Source organism: Neovison vison, chromosome 12 (assembly GCF_020171115.1).
Source record: "Neovison vison isolate M4711 chromosome 12, ASM_NN_V1, whole genome shotgun sequence".
Taxonomy (NCBI): domain Eukaryota; kingdom Metazoa; phylum Chordata; class Mammalia; order Carnivora; family Mustelidae; genus Neogale; species Neogale vison.
In genome coordinates this window covers 48,641,807-48,662,513 of record NC_058102.1, presented here as the reverse complement: position 1 = coordinate 48,662,513, position 20,707 = coordinate 48,641,807, and positions in this window count along the sequence as shown.

Below are 20,707 nucleotides of genomic sequence, written 5' to 3'. Positions count from 1 at the left end.
ATTACAAATCACAACCAAAACAAATGCTCAATGGGAATTGCATTAAATGCATAGATTATCTTAAATATAATTGACATCTTTAGTGTAATAGGTGATTTATTAATTACTTACTACGTGCCTGGCACTGGGTAGAGTGCTCTAAATAGCTCATTTCATTTAGTCAGCTCATTTTTTCAACTCTCATCGTTGAAAGGAGTTAACGAATATTATTGCTCTCATTTTACAAACAAGAAAGCCACGCCTTAGGGGCACCTGGATGGTGCAATCAGTTGAGTGTCTGACTCTAGGTTTTGCCTCTGGTTATCATCTACAGGTCAGGGGATCAGCCCCGCCTCGAGCTCTGCACTCAGCTTAGCGTCTGCTTGAGATTCTCTCTCTCCCTGCCCCTCCCACTCATGCTCTCTCTCACAAATAAATAAATAAATCTTAAAAAAGAGAGGAAGGAAGGAAGGAATGGAGGGAGGGAGGGAGAAAGGGAAGAAGGGAGGAAGAATGAAAGAGAAAGGAAGGAAGGAAAGAAGGGCAAGCCACACCTTAAAGGAGTGAAGCAAATGTTCTGAGATGACCCAGGAAAGAATTGGACTCCAGTGGTCAGACCTCAGGCTCCTCACCATGTGACACTATGCAGAAACATGGACTGTACTATATATTCAGGTGTTATTTTTCTATCCTTCAATAATAGTCCAGAAAGATTTTTTAAAGTATGATTACATACTTTGTTGCTTTAGGTGTTTTATAGTTCGTTTTCATTTCTTAAGTTTTACTTTATTATGCTATATAGTTTGCTTTTAATTCTAGTTAGTGGACATAAAGTTCAATATTGGTTTCAGAAATAGAGTTCAGTGGTTCATCATTTACATACAACACCCAGTGCTCATCACAGGTGCCCTCCCTAATACCCATCACCCATCTAGCCCATCTCCCTTCCCTCCATCAACCCTCAGTTTGTTCTCTTATTGTTAAGAGTGTCTCATGATTTGTTTCCCTCTCTTTTCCCCCCTCCCATATGTTCATCTGTTTTGTTTCTTAAATTCCACACATGAGTGAAATCATGACTTATGTCGCTTACCATAATATACTCTAATTCCATCCATGTTGTTGCAAATGGCAAGATTTCATTCTTTTTGATGGCTGAGTAATATTCCATTCTCAGCCATCAAAAAGATATATATATAAAATCTTCTTTATCCATTTATCAGCCAGTGGACATTTGTGCTCTTTTCCATAATTTGGCTATTGTTGATAATGCTGCTATAAACATTGGGGTGCATGTGCCCCTTTAAATCAGCATCTTTGTACCCTTTGCATAAATACTTAGTAGTGCCATTTCTGGGTCATAGGATAGCTTCCTTTTTTAACTTTTTGAGGAGTCTCCATACTGTTTGCCAGAGTGGCTGCACCAGTTTGCATTCCCACCAAAAGCGTTTTATAGTTTTTGATGCTACTGTGAGTGAGAACCTTCTTTCCATTACATTTTCTAAATTGTTACTGTTGGTGATTGAGAGATTGATTTTTTTTTAAATCTTGTATCTGACTACTAAGTGGTCTTATTAGTTTTTTAGTTGATTCTCTTGGATATTCCAGGCTGTCAAGATGAGATATGTAAATAATGACATCGTCCTCTCTTTCTCCTAATTATTTGCCAATGTTTGTGCATTTTTATGGCATAGGGAGAAGTTCATAATGTAATCCTGTGGTGGAGGGGAGTCCTTAATGCATTCAAGGCAGCAGGAACTCTGTGTTTTGAGCACAAGGTTATGAAACAGGTTGACCCATTCCAGAAATTAAGAATAGTTTGACATGACTACAAGGTGCAGTGCAAATGAGGATGGCAAAACACAATGACTTGAAAGACAAGGATATTGTAGGATAACAAACCATTAAAAGACCTTCAGCAAGGCTGCGGCATGAAAAGCCTTACATTTTAGAAAAATCATCAAGTCAACAGTGTGGAGGACTGAATGAGGAAGGGAATACTGAAAAAAAGGAGATAGGCAAGGAAGACTGTGACAATAATTCATGCAAGGGAGGAACCATCTGTGGAGTAAGAGGAAAAGGGTGTGAATTTGTGAGAATCAAGTTCCTACTCATTCAGTCTCCTGCTAGTTGTGATTTTTCTTTTAAGATTTATTTATTTATTATAGAGAGATCAAGTGCATGAGCAGAGGGGAGGGGTAGAGGGAAACGGAATCTCAGGCAGACTCCCTGCTGAGCACAGAGCCCAACAAGAAGCTTGATCCCACGACCCCCAAAACCATGACCTGAACCACAACCAAGAGTTAGAGGCTTATCCAACTGAGCCATGATCTTGAAACAGTTACTCAATCTCCCCAAGATTCAATTCTTCTAATCTGTAAAATTAGGATAATAAGGTCGACCTGGTATGGCTGTGAAGGTTAAGCAAGATAATGTACGTGACATACACTAAAAAATGGTAGCTCTTTATGGCAGAGCTACACAAGGGTGGTGAGAATGAAGCTGAGGTCATGGATTCAGAAAACGGTACCATCAAAATGCTAAGTCAAAGCTATCAGGGAAAACAAACTGTGACGTCTAAGTTATGAAGGACGGTAAAGCTGTATGACACCCTTTCAGCCACATCCCAGGTTCCACCTCTCTTGCGCTATCTGCTTTCTCTTCCCCCTGCCCATGCCCCACTGTTAAGACTGCTGTGGTGATTCGATTTACATTGGACAGAGCTGGACTACATGGCTCAAAACTTAGGGGGCCAACTCAACAACAACAAAAAACCCAATTAAAACATGAGCAAAAGACTAGAATAGACATTTCTCATTTCTCCAAAGGAGATATGCGGATAGCCTACAAACCCATGAAAAAAAGGCTTATTATTAGGGAAATGTAAATCAAACCACAATGAGGTGCCAGTTTGTATCCATTGGGATGGCTGTAATTAAAAAAAAAAAAAGGAAAATAACAAATGTTGGCAAAGATGTTAACAGAAATTGGAACTGTTTTCATTCCTGGTGGATATGTAAAATCGTTAAGCCCATGTAAAAAATAGTTTGTTAGTTTCTGAAAAAGTTAAAGATAGAATTAGCATATGACCCAGTAATTCTACTCTTCAGTCTATACTCAAAAGGATTGGAAACAGATGTTCAAACAAGCACAGGTACACACATGGTGTGGTCTGAATGTTTGTATCTCTCCAAAATCACATGTTGGAATCCTAATGCCCAGTGTTACGATGTTAGCAGGTGGGGCCTTTGGAAAATGATTAAGTTATCAGGGTGGGACCCTCATGAATAGGATTAGTGTTACAAAAGAGATCCACAGAGTCCCCTGGCCCCTTATACCATGTGAGGATAGAAGAAGTCTTTGAGCCAGAAAAAGGAGTTCACCCAACCATGCTGACATCATGATCCCAGACTTTCAGCTTCCACAACTGAAAGCAATAAATTTCCATATTTATAAGCCACCCAGTCTGTATTTTGTTCAACAGTTCAAATGGACTATGACAATACAAGTTCATAGAAGCCCTATTTACAAAAGCTAAAAGGTTGAAACAGTCCAATATCTATTAATCAATAATGATAAAATGTGGTATACACATATACTAGAATGTTATTCATCCATAAAAAGATATAAAGAACTGATATATACTCCAACATGGAAAATGTTATGCTATGTGAAAGAAGCCAGACACAAAAGATTATGATTCCATTTATAATAAATAACCAGAACAGGGGTGCCTGGGTGGCTCAGTGGGTTAAGCCTCTGCCTTTGGCCCAGGTCATGATCTCAGGGTCCTAGGATCAAGCCCTACATCGGGCTCTCTGCTTGGTGGGGAGCCTGCTTCCCCCCCTTCTCTGCCTGCCTCTCTGCCTACTTGTGATCTCTCTCTCTCTATCAAATAAATAAAATCTTTTTATAAATAAATAAATAAATAACAAGAACAGTAGAGGCTGAGCAAAGATTGGTAGTTAGCAGAGACAGGGAAGTGGGAGAATGAGCAAAAATTACTTAATAGGTATGAAGTTCCCTTTGGGGTGACAAAAATGTTATGGAACTAAACAGAAGTGACGGTTGAACAACATGGTGAATATAGTAAATGCTGCTGAAATTTTCACTTTGAAATGGCTAATTTCATGTAAATTTCACCTCAATAACATAAATAAATGAAATATATATTTTCTAATTATTAAAAAAGACTCTTACAGAAAGTGAATGTGATTGGCTGCAAGAGTTCATAGACCCTTGCCTCAAGCCACCAGTGAACAAAAGAGAGTTTGCATTAAACCAAGCAGTTTCCCGAGAGTTAATGGCCGGCCATTCTCTCCTGTTTCACAATATGAGTAGCCCCAGGGAAAGCAGAGCCATCTCCTACCAATGCCATTACCTTCGAGAAGCTGAAACTGCATTGGGGCCCTAATTTTTCTCTCTATTGTCTTGTCTTCCCACAGTTCCCCCTGAACACTCCCAGCCTAGGGCTAGTTCCCAGGGCCTTCTGGAGGCAATTTTTCTCCCTTTGAGTTGCTCAATTTTCTTTGACTCTGATATTTTTAAAAGTCCTCACGTGGGGAGCCTGGTTGACACAGTGGGTTAAGCATCTGCCTTCAGCTCAGGTCAAGATCCCAGGGTCCTGGCATGGAGCCCAGCATCGGGCTCTCTGCTCAGCAGGGCATCTGCTTCTCCCTCTTACTCTCCCTCTGTGTTCTCGCTCTCTCTCTCTCAAATAAATAAAATCTTTTGAAAAAAATCAAAGTCCTCGCATACCATTATATGAAATTGTTATGTCTTATAAGCTACATGAGAGCAGTGCCTTGCTTCACTGCAATCCCTAGCACATATCACAACAAGAGGATTTAGGTGTTCAGTTGCCCATCTCAGCAGACCTGGGCTTCCTGGTGGCCGAGCATCACAGCACTTGAACAAAAAAAGTCAGACAGATAAATTGATTTTCAGTTTTAACATTATCGTTCCTGTATGCATAGGAAAGGAGATTGAGGACAAACCAGCTAATTTCCTCTAATATCACCCTTCTCCTCCCCAGTCAAAATATCACCTAGGCCCCCTTACCAGCCAATAAAAGGCAGGCTCGTTCTCAGCCTCTTCCACCGCAGCTCTGCGATGCTGCTGCTCGTTCATCATCACCTGAAGGGAAAAATGCTGGGATAGTAATCCAACATGGTTTGAAAAGTGACATAATATCTCACTTGTTTCTTTCTACTCAGAATTCAAATTGTTTAATTTGTTGTATTAAAAAGAGACAAAGCATTAAACGCCCTCTCACTTCGCTCTTTTTCTTTTATTCAAGGTGACTCGCTTTTGTCCAGTTACTGACTTCCCAGGAACTGTTGGCAGTGCTAGAAGCTGCAATTGGACTATTTTATTGCTCTCCTTCAACAAAGCCTTAATCTAGCTGTAAGCCTCAAAGAAAGACTCTACAGGTAATAATTACAGACAAGGGTTGTTCCCAAAGAAAAAGATGTTTTGACACTGTTAAGAATCACCATGTGTAGGTGCCTCCTCTGTTAAGCACAATACGTGGGAAGAAGACCAATTTCCTAGTCAGTTTCGGGTTTGAATCTCAGCTCTGCCACTTACTGTATGAGCTTGAGCAAGGTATTAAACAGATCTGAACATCAGTTTATTAACCTTAAAATGGAAATAACAGTTAATTCCTAGGGTTGTTTTATACATTAAATATATTATTGTATTTAAAGGTGACTGGGCGCCTGGGTGGCTCAGTCCGTTAAGTGTCTGCCTTCAGCTCAGGGCATGATCCCAGGCTCCTGGATTGTGTCCCTCACTGGGGTCTCTGCTCAGAAGGGAGTTTCCTTCTCCCTCTGCCTGCTGCTCCCCCTGCTTGTGCTCTCTCTTGCCATCTTTGTCTCTCTCTCTCTCAAATAAATAAATAAAATCTTTTTTTGAAATTTTTTTCCATTTTATCTTATTTTATTTCTTTTCAGTGTTCCAGCATTCATTGTTCAGCACCACACCCAATGCTCCATGCGATATGTGCCCTTCATAATACCCACCACCAGGCTCACCTATCCCCCTACCCCCTCCCCTCCAAAACACTCAGTTTGTTTCTCAGAGTCCAGTCTCTCATGGTTTGTCTCCTCCTCCGATTTCCCGCAACTCACTTCTCCTCTCCATCTCTCCATGTCCTCCATGTTATTCCTTATGCTCCACAAGCAAGTGAAACCATATGATACTTGATTCTCTCTGCTTGACTTATTTCTTTCAGCATAATCTCTTCCAGTCCTGTCCATGTTGATACAAAAGTTGGGTATTCATCCTTTCTGATGGACACGTAATAATACTCCATTGTATATATGGACCATATCTTCTCCATCCATTCATCCGTTGAACGGCATCTTGGTTCTTTCCAGTTTGATGACTGTGGCCATTGCTGCTATGAACACTGGAGTACAGATGGCCCTTCTCTTCACTACATCAGTATCTTTGGGGTAAATACCCAGTAGTGCAATTGCTGGGTCATGGAGAAGCTCTATTTTTAATTTCTTAAGGAATCTCCACAGTGTTTTCCAAAGTGGCTGCACCAACTTGCATTCCCACCAACAGTGTAAGAGGGTTCCCCTTTCTCCACATCCTCTCCAACACTTGCTGTTTACTGTCTCATTGACTTTGGCCATTCTGACTGGTGTAAAGTGGTATTTCAATGTGGTTTTGATTTGGTTCTCCCTGATGGATACGGATGATGAATATTTTTTCATGTGTCTTTAGCCATTTGTATGTCTTCTTTGGAGAAGTGTCTCTTCATGGCTTCTGCCCATTTTTTGATGTGATTACTTGTTTTTGGAGTGTTGAGTTTGAGGAGTTCTTTATAGATCTTGGATATCAGCCCTTTGTCTGTAGTGTCATTTGCGAATATCTTCTCCCATTCTGTGGGTTGCCTCTTTGTGTTGTTGACTGTTTCTTCTGCTGTGCAGAAACTTTTGATCTTGATGAAATCCCAAAAGTTCATTTTCCCTTTTGTTTCCTTTGCCTTTGGAGACATGTCTTGAAAGAAGTTGCTGTGGCTGGTGTTGAGGAGGTTACTGCCTATGTTCTCCTCTAGGATTTTGATAGATTCCTGCCTCACATTGAGGTCTTTTATCCATTTCGAGTTTATCTTTGTGTATGGTGTAAGAGAATGGTCGAGTTTCATTATTCTACATAGAGCTGTACAATTTTCCCAGCACCATTTATTTAAGAGACTGTCTCTTTTTCACTGGATATTTTTTCCTGCTTTGTCAAGGATTATTTGACCATAGAGTTGAGGGTTCATCTCTGGACTCTCTACTCTGTTCCACTGGTCTATGTGTCTGTTTTTGTGCCAGTACCATGCTATCTTGGTGTTCACAGCTTTTTTTTTTTTTTAATATTTTATTTATTTATTTGACAGACAGAGATCACAAGTAGGCAGAGAGGCAGACAGAGAGAGAGGAGGAAGCAGGTTCCCTGCTGAGCAGAGAGCCTGATGCGGGGCTCGATCCCAGGACCCTGGGATCATGACCTGAGCCGAAGGCAGAGGCTTTAACCCACTGAGCCACCCAGGCGCCCCGGTGTTCACAGCTTTGTAGTAAAGCTTGAAATCAGACAACATGATGCCCCCAGTTTTGTTTTTCTTTTTCAACATTTCTTTAGCAATTTGGGGTCTTTTCTGGCTCCATACAAATTTTAGGATTGTTTGTTCCAGCTCTTTGAAAAATGTTGAATTTTGAAAGGGATGGCATTGAAAGTATAGATTGCCTTAGGCAGTTTAGACATTTTAACAATGTTTACTCTTCTGATCCATGAGTATGGAATGGTCTTCCATCTTTTTGTGTCTTCTTCAATTTCTTTCATAAGTTTTTTGTAGTTCCTAGAATACAGATCCTTCACCTTTTTTGGTTAGGTTTATTCCCAGGTGTCTTATGGTTCTTAGTGCTATAGTAAATGGAATCAATTCTCTAATTTCCCTTTCTATATTTTCATTCTTAGTGTATAAGAAAGCAACTGATAAAATCTTTTTAAATTTTTTTAAAAAAATAAAGGTGACCTGATACATGTTGGACTCTCAATTAATAGCCATTATCACCATTCTATGCCAGGCTCATCTTATTGAGATGAAATTTCATTTATCTCTTGTTTACATACATACATGCTCAAACACACAAGCATCACCTCACCTGATTTTCAGGCTTATCTAATAATAACACTGTCAAAATAGAAAAGTAAGACAAAATGTATAATGTACTATAGCCATGAAAATGGTTTGTTTGTTTTGGTTTTTGTTTTTTCAAAAACTCTTAATTTATATGAACTCTGGTAGGCCAGACACATCTGCATCAATTTTACCCATATTTGCCAAATTTTACCCAATTTTTGATGCTGCTTTCCTTGTCAAAATTCAGAATTTCCACAAATAATACACTAATGTTTCCATACATATGTAGATCCCAATGGGAAACTAAACCAGATGTAATTTAAAAAGAGCATTGAGGAATATATTTTTCAAATACTCTCTGATCCTTGGGGGACTCAGAAATGATTTTCATAGTAAAATGAATTTAAATCAATTCAATAACTGGTTAGACAATGCCTACTACCTTCAAGACCCAGGAGAGATCCGAAGTGAAATATGATACAGGCTGTGCCCTCAAGCAGCTTATAGTCTAGTAAAAACCTGATAATATTAGCCATGTGACAGATCTTATTATTCTAACAAGTCCACTTCATCCCAATGTGGCCTATTCAGTGGGTCTCACAGAAATAATTCAGACAAAATCAGTTGGAAATATTACAGGTAATTTTCTAGATTCTTTGGGCAGATAACCTTGTTTTACAGAATAACAAAACAAAATAAAGGTTTCTGAATTATCTCTTGTGGCAACTTCTGTTGTTTGTGTTCACTAGGTAATAACTAAGCTATCCTTTTCTATGTAGATGGCACTCTTATGTATGAGACCATAGCAGAGAAACGTAGGCAAGATTATTTGCACAAGTTATTTCCTTATTTGTACCAAACACTATGACATTTAAGCAACTCGAGGGAAATAAATTTTTACACTGTACTGGATATTCTGTGCTAAGAATTCTTATGCGGTGCACTAGGTAAATTCCATGTAGAATAATTTTCCTTAGGAAACCGAATGTTCATGAAGACACCCTTGTTGATTTTTTTTCACTGAAAAATGTTCATCCAAAATTTGACTTTACAAACAATACCAGCACACTATGAACCAGACACTTGCAAATCACTGTTGATCTCTGGTATGCTAAGCCCTCTGGGGAGGAGAAGGAATGGAACATCATTTCCTCTCCACCACTAGGTAACTATTAATAGTCCAGCATTCTAATGAAAACCCTTATGACCTGGAAAAGTTAATGTGACTTTCAGTGTCCTATTTATACCGAAGGAATAACTCAGGATCAAATCCAAGATGTATACACATTTTTATACACACACACACACACACACATACACATATACACACAGCTCATGGACTTATTCCACTCATTATGAAAACCAAAAAGAGTTACACAGTCTATATTTCTTTTGGTTCAAGAGTTACACAGTCTATATTTCTTTTAGTTCTCACATTACACAGCCAATGATTCAGGATATTGCAAAATACTGAGTTCTTCCAGAAATGCCTTTAGGAAAATGATAGACCAAATTTTTTTTTTTAAAGATTTTATTTATTTATTTGACAGAGAGAAATCACAAGTAGATAGAGAGGCAGGCAGAGAGAGAGAGAGAGGGAAGCAGGCTCCCTGCTGAGCAGAGAGCCTGATGCGGGACTCGATCCCAGGACCCTGAGATCATGACCTGAGCCGAAGGCAGCAGCTTAACCCACTGAGCCACCCAGGCGCCCAATAGACCAAATTTTGAAGATAATTGTCATCCACTAAAAACTAACTAATTAATTAATTAATTAAAATAGATTAAAAATCACAGCATTCCTCCCCCTAAAAACTTAATGAAATGCAAAGGTTATGTCAGAAAGCTAAACCAGTAGAACAGGAAACATAGTCTGAAATAAATTTAGGTATCAGTTATATAGACATTGGTCAACTTGTGATTTTTTGACTTTATAATGGTGTGAAAGCAATATGCATTTAGTAGGAACTATACTTTAAATTTTGAGTTTCAGTGTTTTTTCCTAGGCAAGTGGTATGTGGTGCAACACGGTCTCATGATAGCAGGCAGCACCCACGCCAGCTATGCCATCATGAGGGTCAGCAACTGGTACGTTTGCAAGCCTTCTGTACATGTACGACCATTATGTGTTTCACGACAGTATTTCATAAATTACATGAGACAGTCAACATTTTCTTATAAAATAGGCCTTGGGTGAGATGACTTTGCCCAACCATAGGCTAACATAAGTGTTCTGAGCACATTCAAGGCAGGCTAGACTAAACTGTGATGCGCAGTAGGTTAGATGTATTAAATGCTTTTTGGCTTAAGACATTTTCAGCTGATGATGGGTTTATTGGGATGAAAGCGTGTCATAAGTAAAGGAAGATCTTACATTACTAAAATGATAATGCAATTATTATTGGCAGAAAGGTGTATCATGATTTACTAGGCTCTTTTCTTTGTTAGGTGTCCACTTGGACTTCACTCCCTTAAAGAAGACTCTCCTGGCTCTTCTTAGACCAGGTTAGATGCCCTTTCATGTGCTTCTTATCTTAGCACTTGCAAATAAGCCTGGCAAGAGTTTGGTAAGATAGGTGTAGTTTTGATTGCCATTCTGCAGGTAAGAAAACTGTGTTCAGAGAAACAGAGTGACCTGTCTTACCAAGATAACCAAGCAGAACTAGGAACCAAACTCCCATTAAAATAATTCCAGCCCCCACACTTTGGCTGCAGGTCACAGGGGAAAGGTCATTCAGTGGGCTTCTCTTCCATTTATTCTAAGATTGCATCTACTCAACATTCAATAGAGAGATGAGCAACTATCTATTGACTTTGGGCAATAAGCATAGAGCATTTGGGTAATTATGATAAAAACGTATTGAACACTAGTGCCAAGTGCCAGGTACTTGGCTAGCTGCTTAGTGCATTCTCCCATTTTATTCTTAAAACATCCTGTCATATACAAATGCTGATTATTCCCCTCCCACCATTTCCACTCTTTAGTTAAAGAAACTGAGTTATAGAAACTGAGACTCAAGGAAGTAAAATAACTAGAACATGACAGAGCAGTCTCTCTCCTGGATTTCTGACTCTGAGTCCACTTGCTTACCCCCGCCACACCAATGACCCACTTCAAGCCCTTCCTTCAAACATTTTCCTTAGATATTTGTTTAAGAGGGTAAAGTGTAGGCTACAAGCTAAGTGTTAACCTGAATTATCTTAATAACTATTGAAATCTTTCCTTTTATAAACACATAGAGACATATACTAAGAATCCTTTTCAGATTTGGGTTCAAATTCTGATTCAGCCACTTAGCAGATGGAATGACTGTGTTCACATTGCAGAACCTCCCATTTGACAAAAGCTTTCCCCATTTGACAAAAGGAGTTGATAAGACTCAGTCAATAGGGTGGTCGCACCTAAAGTGAATCATGTATCGGTAACCTCCCACTGTGGAACCTAGTAGACAGAAGTCACTCAATAAATATCAAGGCCAACCCCTTCTCTTCTCCTGGGTTCTAGCTTTAAACATAGGTGGAAGTCGAGCACACATTAACGAAAAATCTTCTTTCATTCATTAATTCAGCCATTCATCTCAGAATATTGTTGACCTTTCTTGAATCTCGCCAGTTAAGGAGATTTTAAGATGACATTGTCCTAAAATACTTCTTTAAAAATTCTATGTCTGGATGGCAATAGCCCCTTGAACATTTTGTTTTCTGTTTGTTGGTACAAGTGCACAAATGTATCTATATCTCTAACATATCAGTGATGTTAGATACTTTCTTTAATTCCACAATTATCTCTTAATTGCCTCCTGTGCCAAAAACCATCCTACACCCAAGTTGTTCATTGTTCACTGGGTAAACAAACACAAACATAGCTAGCACACTGGGTGATAATGGTGCCATAACAGAGGCATGTACCAAGTTCCATGGGAGCAAGTCATTTTTTTTTTTTTTTGAGGGGTTAGGGACTAGTTCACAGCGGAGGTGACATTTGAGTTCACCCACAAAGAATGAGTCAGCTTCTCTAAGGCCTGAGGAACATCATCAGAGTCAAATTTCACGGAGAGTATCTTGTTAAAATTATGACCACAAGAATGTCACATCAGAGAAAATACTCTTCTTTTGCTTAGTCCTCATTACTAGAGACAAAAGAGTCGTGCTGACTTTCAGGGTTAATGTGCTAAAATCATTTGTGGGTGGTTTTACAAAGCAAACGTGTGGTATTTAACTATACCAAAGCTACCGTTCTGTAGCACTTAGGATTCTGAACAACGTGAGTTTCTCCTTTGAGGGCTCATATATAATGAATGCATATTACATTAAAGATTATTGAAGACTGTGAGCTTTCTTTTTTATGTGCAAGATTGGTAGCTTTTAAAATATTGATGCATTTGTGCAAGTGACTTGACTTGAATTTTACAGTAAACTCAGGAAAGAAAATGTCAAAGTTGAGCAAATTTTAAATGAGGTCTTTAAAAAAAAAATACTTCTTAAAATGGGTAATATTTTGAGATGAATTAGTTGAAACATCTCGTCCTGGATCTCAAAGTAAAAGTAGCCCAAGATTACAAAATAGTAGGATTGAAATAGCAATGAAGACTTGCGGAAATGTCCCAAGATTTATTTTTGTTTTATGTGTAACCCATGTTTTCCTACTTTTTGCCTCTAATCATTCTTCCATATGTCAGCATATGAATATTTCCCATATGTTGACAAATAAGTCTAGTAGCTATTCACATGGCACCTGCTATGCTCTTTCCATCACCTTCAACCTTTCACTGTTCACCATGTCCAGCAGGCATTGCCATCAGGAGATGGTGCAGTTGATGCCTAGAGCTGACAGAGACAGCCTGGCCTGCCATTGCCTCAGATAAAGCCAAATTAGTCTGACCTTCAGAGATCACCTAGCTTGGGATTATAGGACTCTTGAACTTATCCCTATTCGCTTAATTAGTTGAAGAAAATAGGTTAAGCCTCATAGCAAATTTTGGAAGAAGCTAATGTCCATTTTTATTTGGTTAAAGATAAATAAAGGAAGGAAGGAAGGGAGGGTGGGGAGGGAGCAAGGTCCTGTCAAACTGTACTTTTCCCTGAGTGAATGTTTGGTAGAAATGCTCCATCTCCATAACCACTATATCTAAATCACTCTTACAATTTCAGATGTTTTGCCCATCTTCCTTAGAAATAGTAACAGCTAAAATTGATATCACATTTTACAAAGCCTTTCCGTATACATTCCTTCATTCGATTTTTGAGTATTCTGTAAAATAGATAATATTGTGATCTCCAGAAGAGAAAATTAAGATAGATAATATTGTGATTTCCAGAAGAGAAAATTAAGCAGTCCCTCGCATCCAACCTCACTGCCCCCCTGCTTCACTTCTAAACTTTACTAACTGTTCAAGCTACCCTGAAAACAGCATTTCCTCCAGGAAGATTTACCTGACATCCTTGGCATCTGTTCCAATACAGCAAAGTACCAGCTGACCAGAAGGAGCTTGAGATGGCCAGAGTCCACCAGACCCATCGCCTAAAGCCTAGAGTTGTCCCATTCATTCCCCTCCAAGGCCATATGAGTCAGTATTTTCCATGTGTGCCAGGATGTGGAAAAGGCCTTATAAGAGGCATTGCCATGGAGTCACAGCTAAGAGCATAGGTTTTGAAAGCACTCAGATGTTCTGTGATTTTATACAGTTTTCTAGCCCATCTGGGTATTAGTTTCCTCATCTGGAAACCAGAGAGAGGAACAGCGAACATGTAGAGCTCACTTACTACCATGGAGGTTATCTCATTTGCTTTTCACAAAGAATAGGGTAGGCAAATCATACAGAGAAGAAGCTAAGGCACAGGAAGGTGAGAGTCACACTGATACCAAGTTGCTTGAACTCACCATGGACAGTATTAGAGCATTGATTCAAACCCACGCCTGGATCCGTAATCATTCCATGACCTTAGGACCGTGACTGAACCTTCCCCACAGCCTTGTTATAAGAACTAAATCTGATCATCTTTGTGCAAATGACATTCTTGTTTTCTCACAACCGTAACTGAAGACCAAAACACACCCCGCACTCCTGCCGTGCTCTGCAGGCTTTCCTATGAGGCACTGTTGAGAGGTAACTAGAGTTCCCACCCACTGTCATACCCCACACAATACCTCACCACCCCAGCCAACAGAAAGGTACTTGCAGACCTGCCTCTTTGCAAGCAGAGCCCAGGAAAGAGATTCAGGGAGACAGCTGCTGTGTCTGTACCACAGAGGGAGGGGATATCCATTTCAAAGCCCTCTTTCTTGGAAAGATGGCCTCTGCACTTGACACCCCAAGAATTGACTGGCCACACAGGGTGGTTGAACTTGGAAGCCACGTCTTGCCATAATTGGCACTGCATGGTGGGCAGAGAGGCACTTGTATCAAGGTTTTACACAGCCAGGATGAGAGGAGAGGGTCAGCTGGTGAAGATGACTAACTCCTGCAAGGGGTCACCAGTGTTTGGGGAAACAGCACTAGAGCAAGTCCCTCCCTGACAGGGCGTGTGGAAGCTCCCTCATGCCCTCACCTATGAAATATGGAAAGAGTGATGCATTCCCCACAGGACTGTCATGAAGCCCACGTGAGATGATGTGTGTGAGCGTCCTTCTGTAGAGCAGACCCACAATTAATGTTAGCTCCCTCGCCACACTCTTGCTACTCAGTGTTTAAAGCCTGGATAAATACTTCCAGTGTGGCAAGAGAGGGATAGCTTTTCATAATATCAGATTCAATCTAAAAAGAAAAGTCTGTGTTTGCAAAGTTCTATCTCCCTGGATTACCGGGCAGATTCTGAAATTTATTAACCTTTTTAGTCATTTGTGAGCAAGAGGACTTTTTTGAATAATCAAAAAACCTTCTCATTCTGGCAGCCAAATAAAAGGAGGCCAGGTGTTCGGGATTAAAAATGCATTACCCCCACCACGACTTTCTGAGGACGGTGTCAAGAATTTTCTCTTTCATAATATGTACCATTTCTAAAGAAGAGAAAGAGGAGGGGAGAGTGAACAGAGGTGCTAAGAGGACTTTAGGAACCCTGGAGGGAGGGAGGACAGAAAAATGAAGGGTGAAAGTGGCAGCCAGAATAGGAGAATCTTATTTTTAGCCATTTATGGTCTTCTTCCCTCCCCTTAAAAATAGACCCTCTTCCTGCCCACAGTGAATTGAGTGGACAATATCTAGGGGTTCCATAACACCATTTATGTATCTAGTTGAAGGCATGGACATTGTGTATCTCTTGGACAAGGCTGGGTAGGCCTTTTAACACTAGATAAAGCCACCAAATTTCCTCTAGAAATGTTTCTGAGAAAAACACCCACATCCACACTATAATTTTTTTTTAATGCCCTTAGGACAGGGGCACCTGGCTGGCTCAGTCGGTGGAGCATGCAACCCTTGATCTCAGGGTTGTGAGTTCAAGCTCCCTGTTGGGGATGGAGATTACTTAAAAATAAAATCTTGAAAAAGAAATTATCCTTAGCACAAGACTAAGACTTGAAGTAAAACTAAGGTAATTTCTGGTTGCTAATAATACTAACCACACAGGTGCTGAGTGTGTACTCTCTTGTGCCAAGCACCATGCTAAGTCTTGACATTCATGGTACCCTTTTGGCAGATGGGGAAGTTTCAACTCGGGAAGCTAACAGATGGGATCCAGGCCACGGAGTTCACGCCTGGTGGAATTAGTATTCTCATTTGGTCTCATCCAAACCCTGACATTGTCACCTCTGCCTCATTATCAGCTTTAGAAACCTGTGGTATCCAAGTCGACCTCTGACATGGAGCACCGCAAGAAACGCAGTCCGTGAGAAGGGCAACAACAGAGACACAGTGCTGGTTGCTGTAGAAAGGTGGACTGTATTACAGGCCCTTCAGACTTTGTACACAAGCAGGTTTGTGGTGCACCATGAGGCCATTTTGAGGCGCAGAGATTACATCGGAAAGCCTTCTGTAATTTCAGAGTTTAATGATATGAAATTAGACCTAGCATCCTCAAATAAACCCATTTCAAAACTACAGTACCCCTGGCAATGAGCACTTCCATTAGATTTGAGACCATTACGTCTCCATCTCTGTGTGAGGGAAATAGATGCTTTTACATTAGAACAAATACAAAACATCATTTTCATCCAGCACAATTTCCTGAACTCCTTCTGGATAAAATTTCCCAATTTTTCAGATATTTGAAACTGCAATAAAGCTTTCCTTTTAGCCCAGTTTCTTGTTCACTTTAAATCCACAACAAAATTATTCTTAGGTTTTATCATTGGCCTATTTCTTAGATAGGATTTGGGTTTCATTATTTCAACATGGGGTCAAAAATAGAAAAAAATGTTCCAGAAACAGACTTTTGATATTTTCTCTGTAATATAATCAACTGTATCTTTACGCCATTTTGCTCAACCCCTGCACATCATATGGGAGATCCTTGAACAGTTACAAATCTACCACAAACAAAAGTTTCTGGTACTTAGGTAATGAGAAATGTCTTAAAGATGATAAGCACATGCTCTGGTTTCTCTTCAGATCGTATAAATCTTTCACCTTTTAAAGATGATAAACACAATGTATTCACAATAGATTGAGAGGTTAAACAACCCAAATAGAAAGGAAACATTCTCCAATCTTACGTGAATGAAGATTGGATAATCACAATTAGGAAAATTTTCATATCTTTTTAAACACAATAAAATGTTTTCATTTCATCATAGGTAATACCTGTTCAGGAAAGAGACAGACCCAAGTGTATGGAGGTGTTAGTCAGTTGGAGAATATAGACTCACCAGGTATAACCAATATTTCAAACTTGACCTATTTTTGCCCAATTATGGATATGCCATAATTTGTTTACTTATTCACCATTTTGATAAACATTTACATTATTTTTAGTTTGGAGCTATTACAAATAAAGCAACTTCCAATACTCATATGCAAGTCTTCATGTGGACATACGCCTTCTAATTCTCTTGCATTAATAGCTAGCTGTGAAGTGACTGAGTCACATAGTAGGTTTCTATTGTACTTTTTAAAGGTCAAGGTATTTGTCAAAATGGTTTATCACTTTGCATTCCTACCAGCATTATATGAGAATGTCAGTTGCTCCATACCAGAACACTTGGTGTGGTCTCTGCTTTTTAATTTTGGACAGCAAGTTGGTGTGTAGTAATATCTTATCATGGTTTTCATTTGCATTTCCCCAGTGACTAATAACTTTTCATGTTTTCATTTGTCACTTTTATAGCTTTTTTGATGAAGTGTCTACTCAAATCTTTGCCCATTTTAAAATATATCATATACCTGATCATACGAAGATCCTGAAGATCCAGGGTTCTTCATACATTCTGAATATAAGCCCTTTATCAGGTATATGATTTACAAATATTTTCCCCAGACTTGAAATGACCTTCAAAGAGTAGAAGTTCTTAATTTTGATGAAGTCTAACATATCCAATTTTTTTTTTCTTAATGGAGTGTGATTTTGACATTGCATTTAAGAAATCTTTGCCTAGGGGCACTGGGTGTCTCAATGGGTTAAAGCCTCTGCCTTCGGCTCAGGTCATGACCTCAGGGTCCTGGGATCAAGCCCCGCATTGGGCTCTCCGCTCAGCAGGGAGCCTGCTTCCCCCCACCTCTCTCTCTGTCTGCCTCTCTGCCTACTTGTGATCTCCATCTGTCAAATAAATAAATAAAATCTTAAAAAAAAAAAAAGAAAGAAATCTTTGCCTAACTCAAAGTCACCAAGATTTTCTGTGTTCTCTTCCTGTTTTAGAGTTTTACATTTTGGTCTATATTCCAGTGTGAGTTAATTTTTTTGTATATGGTACAAAATTCATATGGTATGAATTGAAGTGTTTTGGGGGGTCGGAGTTGGGAGGTTTTTGCAGATAAATAACTAATTGTTCTAACATCATTTGTTGAAAAAGTTATCATTTTTATTTAAATACCCTTGTCAAAAATCAACTAACCATATATATGATAGGTAGATTTCTGGTTTCTATTCTTTCCATTGATTTGTTTGTCTACCTTGATGCCCATATCACACTGCCACGCTGCCTTAATTACTAAAGTGTTATAAAAAACCTTGAAGTCAGATAGTGTGAGTCCTCCAAATTTGTTCTCTTATTTCAAATTTTTTAAGCTTTTCTAGATCCTTTGCATTTTCATATAAACTTTAGAATTAGCTTATTAATTTCTCACAAAAAAAACCACACTGGGATTTTCATTGAGATTACACTGAATCTATCTATTAATTTAGAGAACTGCCCTCCTCACCACATTGAGTCTTCCAACCTGTAAACACATTATGTCTCTCTATTTTGGTCTTCTTTAATTTCTCTCAGCAATATTTTATAGTTTCCCATATACCAATCATTCACATCTCTTCTCAAATTAATCCCCAAATATTTCATATTTTTATATTATTTTAAATCATTCTTGTTTCAATGTCTGCTTATTCATTGCTAGCACTATATATTGAAGTCCAATGGATTTTTGCATATGTTTTCACATTCTGCAGTCCTGCTAAAGTCACTTATTAATTCTGGGAGCTCTTTCATAGATTACATAGGAATTTCTATGTCCTATGTAAATGATCATGTCATCTCTGAATAAAGAAAGTTTTATTTCTTTCTTTCCAATCCAGATAGCTTTATATCTTTTTTCTTGCCTGATTTCAAGAAAACTGACTCCAACATCCCACAGTCCTTCCAAAGAACACAAAGTACTAGCTCATTGGTGTCAGCACCTTGTATGAATTCCTCAAGTGGAGATGGCTGTCCATCAGTATTAGGCCAGCTTTAGAAACCCCAAGTCACATCAGTACTAGACTCTTAAATTTGCCCTTCAATGACTTCAGCTTCCAGCATGTATATATTTACACTTACATGTGCATGCAGCATTTTTTTTTAAAGCCTTCCCACTAAGCTCAGATAGCCCATTCTAGAACCAGGCCTCCCATTCCAAACCCATTCTAAACTTCTCATATGGGTTTGGTCATCATTCTGGATTCTCTTTTTATTCCTCAAAGCCATTTGATATCTTTGCCAAATGACCTAAGTTGAGTCCATTTTAATTCATCTGATACTTTTCTAATAATGTTAAACTTCAGAAAGGAAAGTGTCAGAGTTTTTTCCACTACTTCCCAGAAGGCTCCTTGCACGTTATGCAAATATACCCATCTTTTTTTTTTTTTTTTTTTTTTGGCAACCTCCCAGAAAGGCAGTATTTGTCAATGTAAAACAAAAGTTCTGTTGCATGCTTTCCTCTACACTGGTATCTAATGGCCTTATATCTATCTTAAAGAGACTATTCTATAGATTGTTCTCAGGTTAAAGGATATCTGCCCCAAGGAAATTTGTAAATTCTAACACTAGAAATAGAAGCTACAGGCAACTTTCAAATAACAATTTATTCTAGTTTTTAAAAACTACTAGAGCTTAGTCTCATTGGGCATCCCTCTAAAGAAGTTTTTTTCAAAAGTAAGAAGAATGTTGTAGGTAGATGAATATGGCAGTGATTTGAAGAGTAAATGAGAATTGGAAAGAGAAGTGAGTCAGAAAGATCAGTTACCAGACTATTGTACTAATCCAAGTCATATATAATAAAGATGTCACCCAGAACTAATAGTAATAATGGAAAGAAAACAGTGAATGAGATTTTTTAATAGAGAAATTAAATAAGATTTAGAAAATGAACTGTGAAGAAGAAGGGAAAGAAGTCAAAGATGGCTAACTAGTAAAGAAAATGGTAGCCCACTTGCAGAAGAAAATGGCTAATACATGGGAAAATATGCCCCTGCCCTGGCAGGGGCAAGTCTGAGTGGAAAAGTGATCAGCTAGATGGTGGACATGTTGAGTCTGACTCCAGTGGTTGAGAGGCAGTAGGAATTATTGAAAGAGTGTTGGGTAGGGATCAGGAAACCTGAGTTCAGTCGCCGTTGGGAGACAGTGACAGACACTGTGGGACCCGGCCCAACCCTCATTTTCCACTATGCTGTCTTCCTTTCTAGTCTCAAAGAAATCAGATTTAGTTTCTGCATTGGCCCAACTTGGTAGTCCTTGTGCTTCAGAGGAGTCTGGACTCAGCCTCAGGGCGTAAATTCTGATTGGTCTAAGTCAATCACATCTCCCTTTCCCGGGGCAAGTCCCAAGTCTGGTCAATGAAGCATGAAGGAAAATCGGCTGTGTGATTCAGGGTAATGAACTCTCTCTCTTAAGAAGAGCTATACCAGAAGAGATGGTCTGTTCTTTCAGTGGACATTGCCAGGTATGAATGGGGCAGTAGGAACAGCTTGTAGGCGTCTAACCACCAGCAGCTGGCCTGTGAACAGACCAACAAGCTGAGGATAGCAGAGCCAGGAGAGAGAAAAATTGGGCCCCTGAAGCTGTCATTGAACTGCTATACTAACCAACCTTAGCAAGCCATACTCTTGTACTTTTTGTTATGGAAGATCACACATTTAAGCCAGTTTCATTGGGATTTCTGTTATTTGAAGCTAAAGCCATCCTCACTCACCCAGCAGCTTTGGCCCAAACCAATTTACCCTGCACACTACCATTTCTTCCACTGTAAATTG